The sequence below is a fragment of the Hemiscyllium ocellatum genome, chromosome 1 (assembly GCF_020745735.1).
Source record: "Hemiscyllium ocellatum isolate sHemOce1 chromosome 1, sHemOce1.pat.X.cur, whole genome shotgun sequence".
In the NCBI taxonomy this organism is placed as follows: domain Eukaryota; kingdom Metazoa; phylum Chordata; class Chondrichthyes; order Orectolobiformes; family Hemiscylliidae; genus Hemiscyllium; species Hemiscyllium ocellatum.
In genome coordinates, this window is record NC_083401.1 from 32,898,808 (window position 1) to 32,905,671 (window position 6,864).

Sequence of the window (6,864 nt, forward strand, 5' to 3'; positions counted from 1 at the left end):
CAAGTCCACAATTTAGAACTTTCCTATTGACTGACATTTCCTATCTGTCACTATGGTCTAGATAGCATCTCCCTTATTGTTAAAGAATCTCCATATGTAAATCCCTTTTTTGATCTCTAATCGATCCTACTCAACTTTTTACCATTCCTTTTCTATTTATATGCCTATAGACCACAGGATATAGGAGCACATTGAGGCCATTTGGCCCATAAAGTCTGCTCCATTTTTCAATCATGGCTGATATGTTTCTCTCCCCCATTTTTCTGCCTTCTCCCCTCAACCCTTGAACCCCTTACAAATCAACAACCTATCTATCTCTGTCTTAAACACACTCAATGACTTGGCCTCCACATCCTTCTGCAGCAATGAGTTCCACAGTTGTGCCCTCAGGTCCAAGTCTCTCCAACTAGTGAAGATTTTGGGACATCCATTTATGTTATTTGCTAGTCTTCCCTCAATTTCTTCTCTGATTTGTTTTTGTCATTTCTCCTCCGAAGCTTCTGTATTCCTTATGTTCTCAGTTGTATTTTCTATCTTACACCGGTCATAGGCACCTTTTCTTCTTTACCTTAATTTATGTTTCCTTTGTTATACAGGGAGCTCTGACTTTGTTTGTCCTATCTTTCCCATTTGAGAGAATATGCCATGGCTTTGCCCAAACCATCTCTTCTTTACAGATAATCCATTGTACTATTACACCTTTTCCCATGAATCTCTCAGTTTAGTCTATTCTGCCCACCTCTATCCTTTCCCACTGAATTTGGCTCTCTGCGAATTGACTTTTGTTTTTGCTCTGCATTGACCTGATTATGTGTTTCCTAGAACTTTGTGGGACATGGGAGGAGATTGCTGGGCCCCTTCTTTAGATATTTGTATCATCTATAGCCATGGGTGAGATGATGGAAGACTGGAGTTTAGGTACATGCGGTGCCATTATTTAAGAAAGATGATAAGGAAAAGCAAGGGAATTAAAGATTGGTGAGCGTGATGTCAGTGTTGGGTATAATTGTTGGAGGGGATTCTGAGGGACAGGTTTACATGCTTTTGAAAAGTTAGGATTGATTAGGGACATTCAACACGGTTTGTGCATGGGAAATCGTGTCTCACTATCTTGATTGAGTTTTTTGAAGAAGATTGATGAAGGCAGAACGTCGGACGTTGTCTGTATGGACTTCAGCGAGATGTTTGACAAAGTTCCACATGGTAGACTTGTTAGCAAGGTTAGATCACATGGAAATCAGGGGAACTAGCCAATTGGATACAACATTGATTTGAAGGTAGGTGACAGAGGGTGGTGGAGGAGGTTGTCTTTTGGGCTGGAGGTCTATGACCAGTTGTATCTGGCAAGGATCATGCTGGGTTGAAAATGTGTTGCTGGAAAAGCGCAGCAGGTCAGGCAGCATTTAAGGAGCAGGAATCCTGAAGAAGGGCTCATGCCCGAAATGTGGACTCACCTGCTCCTTGGATGCTGCCTGACCTGCTGCGATTTTTCAGCAACACATTTTCAGCTCTGATCTCCAGCATCTGCAGTCCTCACTTTCTCCTAAAGAACCATGCTGGGTATATTGCTTTTCGTCATTCGGATGATTGGGATGTGAATGTAGGAGGTATAGTTAGTACGTTTGCAGATTTCACCAAAATTAGTGGTGTAATGGAGAGTGAAGAAGTTTATCTCAGAGTACAATGGGACCTTGATCATATGGGCAAAGTGGCAGATGGAGTTTAATTTCGATAAATGTGAGGTGTTGTATTTTGACCAATCAACTTATACAGTTAATGGTAGGGCCCTGGAGATTGTCACCGAACAAATAGACTGAGGGGTGCAGGTGCATAGTTCCTTTAAAGTGGAGTCTCAGTTGGACAGGGTGGTGAAGAAGGCCTTTAGGGTATTTCTTCGAGTAAAAAATGAGGTCTGCAGATGCTGGAGATCACAGCTGAAAATGTGTTGCTGGTTAAAGCACAGCAGGTTAGGCAGCATCTCAGGAATAGGGAATTCGACGTTTCGATTATAAGCCCTTCATCAGGAATGAGAGAGAGTAGCCAAGCAGGCTAAGATAAAAGGTAGGGGGGAGGGGCTTGGGGGAGGGGCGATGGAGGTGGGATAGGTGGAAGGAGGTCAAGGTGAGGGTGATAGGCCGGAGTGGGGTGGGGGCGGAGAGGTCAGTAAGGAGATTGCAGGTTAGGAGGGCGGTGCTGAGTTGAGGGAACCGACTGAGACAAGGTGGGGGGAGGGGAAATGAGGAAACTGGAGAAATCTGAATTCATACCTTGTGGTTGGAGGGTTCCCAGGCGGAAGGTGAGGTGCTCCTCCTCCAGCCGTCGTGTTGTTATGTTCTGCCGGTGGAGGAGTCCAAGGACCTGCATGTCCTCGGTGGAGTGGGAGGGAGAGTTAAAGTGTTGAGCCACGGGGTGGTTGGGTTGGTTGGTCCGGGCGGCCCAGAGGTGTTCTCTGAAGCGTTCCGCAATTAAGCGGCCTGTCTCTCCAATATAGAGGAGGCCACATCGGGTGCAGTGGATGCAATAGATGATGTGTGTGGAGGTACAGGTGAACTTGTGGCGGATATGGAAGGATCCCTTGGGGCCTTGGAGGGAAGTGAGTGTGGAGGTGTGGGCGCAAGTTTTACATTTCCTGCGGTTGCAGGGGAAGGTGCCGGGGGTGGAGGTTGGGTTGGTGGGGGGTGTGGATCTGACGAGGGAGTCACGAAGGGAGTGGTCCTTGCGGAACGCTGATAGGGGAGGGGAGGGAAATATATCCTTGGTGGTGGGGTCCGTTTGGAGGTGGCGGAAATGACGGCGGATGATACGTTGTATGCGGAGGTTGGTGGGGTGGTAGGTGAGAACCAGTGGGGTTCTGTCTTGGTGGCGGTTGGAGGAGCGGGGCTCAAGGGCGGAGGAGCGGGAAGTGGAGGAGAGTGTTTTTAGGGTGTTTGCCTCCATTAGTCAGTGCACTCAGGACAGGAGTTGGGATGTCATGTTGCAGCTGTGGAGGATATTGTTGAAGCCACTTTTCGAATACTTCGTTCAATTCTGATCTCCCTGCTATAGGGGAATGTTATTGAACTTGAAAAGGTTTGGAACAGATTTGCAATGATGTTGCTAGAATTGGAGGGTTTGAGCTATAAAGAGAGACTGAACAGGCTGAGGCTTTTTTCATTGGAGTGTTGGAGGCTGAGGTGACCTTACAGAGGTTTAGAAAATCGTAAGGGGCATGAATGTGGTGAATAGACAAGATCTTTTTTCCCCAGAGTAGGGGAGTCTAAAACTAGAGGGCATTTGTTTAAGGTGAGAGGGGAAAGATTTAAAGGAAGCTGAGGGGCAACTTTTTCATGCACAGTGGTGCAAGTATGGAACGAACTACCAGAAGAAATGTTGGAGGCGGGTACAATTACAACATTTAGAAGGCATTTGGATGGGTACATGATGGGATTTAGAGGGATAAGAACCAAATGTTGGCAAATTGGACTACATCAGTTTAAGATGTCTGGTCAACCTAAACAAGTTGGACCGAAGAATGTCTGTGCTGTATAACTCTAAGACGTCATTCTCCACCATCATCCTGAACCTTAGGATTCAATTATCAGTGTCTCCGACATGTTGCCTAACTGACACTGAAGTCACTTGGTCCACCTCATTTCCAAGAAGCATGTCAAACAGTACAGCCTAATTAGAGATGATGAACACATGGTGCTGTAGGCGCAATTACATCTCACACCCCTTTACCCAAATATAGACTGAGATACTGGTAGTGCAGTTGAAGCTCAACATTATAACTACTCTGTATTGTTGGTATGTATGTAATTTCCTTGCAGATTTGTGCCTTTAAATCCTTTCCATTAGTTGGTGGTCTTTAGAATACACTAAACAACGTAATTGCACCCTGTTTGTTCCCAAGGTCCAGCAAAATTCAGATCTTGAACGCTCAGATATCTTCCTCCAGCACTGCAATGCTCTCATTAAACAAAACCACCACATCTTTTAGTCACTTTTGTTTTCTACCCAAAATCTTGGTGCATAGGAATATTAAACAGTCAATTGCCCTTCCCTTAGCCAGGACTCTTACCACAATATAAAATTCCATATAAAATTCTCTGCCTGTAGAATCTTGTTAACTATACTACATGCATCCACATATATGCAGAGTAATCCAGATTTAGATTTAATTACTTTCTTCCATACTCCCTCTTATGGACCAGACTAAACCCTTCAAAATATATCATGGAGATAGCACAGACCCTAACTTTAATCTTATTTCAAGGCAAGTGTAAGGCACTGCATTCCAGATTTGATTCAAGTAGGCTTTAAGCGAAACACACTTTATTCTTATACCACGGTTAAAATGCAAACAAAAAAAAATTGGCATAACTTTACCAAAATACTAAAAAAAATTTAACCATTATTCATCAACTGTTCCAATATCACAGCATCCCATAAACTGAACCTTAGCAAAGGCAAATGCAGCAAACCAGATTTGTTCATGGTTTGCTGCATTTGCTGCATTTCCAGTGTAAGAGAAAGGCAAAACTGGAAAAATGAATCTAACAGCAGAGACATAATTCAAGCTTTTTGTAGCAGCAGACAGAATAGTATCTAGCAGCTTCAACTCCAAGACCCCAACCTCATCACCTGAAAGCAAAACTAAAACACTGGGTATATATGAACTTGATTCCACCCAGTCATGCTTCTTTTGTCTAACTTTTTAAAAATTCTCCAAACCAATTTACTCAGCTTTACATGGAGCAGACACCTCGTCATCACATCTACAACACTCCTACAACAGAACAAATCCTTCTTAAAAGGCACATATTGTCACATCCCACTTCAATTATTAACTTGCTATTCTCTCTATTCATGCCAAATGTATCTTCAATGCTTTTATGAGCCATAGCATTCATCTCCACAACCCTCTCTTGATTCCCACATCCCTGCCACATTAGTTTAACGCCCGCCCAATAGTATTAGGAGAAGGTTCCACTGGAACTCAGTCCCAGCTGTGTTCAGGCAAAACCTGTCTGATTTGTACAGACACCATTTTCTCCAGTGCCAAATAAAAGTCAGAACCAAATTTCCTTTCTAGAACATTTTATTTATTCAATTTATAACGAAGATACGCAATTGAGACACTTTTCTCCTTTAGTTTTATACAAAAATGTACTAAACAAATGGTCAGTTAAGCTAACTACAATTAAATACAGCAATATACAAGTCAGCTATATACACATGCACGTTCATTGGAATCAAATGTAGGAAAGATAAAAAAAACAGCAAGATAATCCTTTTTTTAAGGAGTAAAAACAACACATATAGGCAGGAGATAATTGCAATCTATTAATGACATGACTAGTAGTCTTTTCAATATTAATAAATGCACAACACTCCAATAAAAATCCAATAACTAAGTGCAAGTGCATTATTTAGATCCCACTTCATGAAACAAAGAGCACAGCATACTTCAGATATACTTCCTGATGAAGGGCTTATACCCAAAACGTCGATTCTAATGCTCCTCAGATGCTGCCTGACCTGCTGTACTTTTTCAGCACCACACTATCGATGTTATACATTGAAGAAAGAGTCCAAATGAGCATTAGGAATAGATACTGGTCATTCACCCCTCAGCAAGGTACTATCAATCAATTGAATTATGTTCGATCTGTATTTCAACTCCATGCATCCACTTCTCTTCCACATCATTGACATCCTTACTTAATACTCCATTTGACCCAGTATCCAGAATTTTTTTGCACAGTGAGTTCCAGCTTTCAGAAGTCTTGGGAATGAATCCACATGATCTGGCTCTAATTCTGGAATGATGCTTTGTCATTTGTTCCATTCCAATATTCAGCTGGAGATGGGGAGGTACAGGAGGAGCACATCTCTTGGATGTGGGAAGGAATTTGAGAACATCTGTGGACAAGAAGTTACCATACAAAGACAATATCACAACAACATTTTTATATTCCTCTTCTCATTCAGCATGTAGCCGTACTACCAGGCAGGAAAACTCAATCAGAAGCCAGAGTTTGATACCATCACTGGGTAGAGGGTCAAGGGTTGGGGACTCAGACTTGTAAATGAGTGGTGAAAATCAAAGTTTTAGGATGAATTGGAAAGGAAGGGAAGGACCAATCAAGGGTTGAGAGGAGTGACTAATAATAACACAAGAGGTTGTGCAGGTCAGAAAGGGTTAAATTGAGGAGTTGTGGGAAAGTACTCTTGTTCCTCTAAGAGTGCTATGAAGAACACCGGCCTTCTGCAATCAGTTGCTCGCATCCACATTTAACTGCCTGGTTTTTCCAAACTTTGTGAAACCTGGCTGTTAATCCTCAAATATAGCAGACTCCCAAGTGCACTGTGGAAAATCGGTTTAAGCATTACATACGCAACGCACTGCCATTGAAAAGAAAATCAATTGACCCAGATCCACAACCTTTTGGGAATTGGAAATATCCTCTACTGTGAAAAGTCCATTCTGATTAATCTCCTAAATGGTTGCTAGCTTGTTCTGGATTTTCCTACCAGAGAAAATAGTTTTCTACATCAACCTTAACAAATGCCCTACCATTTTAAATACCTCTATTAGGTCAACCAAAACTTCATAAACTCAGTATTGTAAACTAATTTCATGTAAACTGTACTCTTAATTTAACCCTTTAACCTGTGGCATGATTCTAACAAATGCATATATCACTCCTTTCAAGGGAAAGATTAGCCTTAACTAAAAAGGAAATATGCATTTAATACTCATGATATATGCATGTTTATGCTGCATATGCAAAGGCATGTTACTGCCCAAATGCATGTCCAACTTGTGCCGATGCATGCTTCCTTCAAACCGGACATGATTGCCGTGAACATGAATTTATA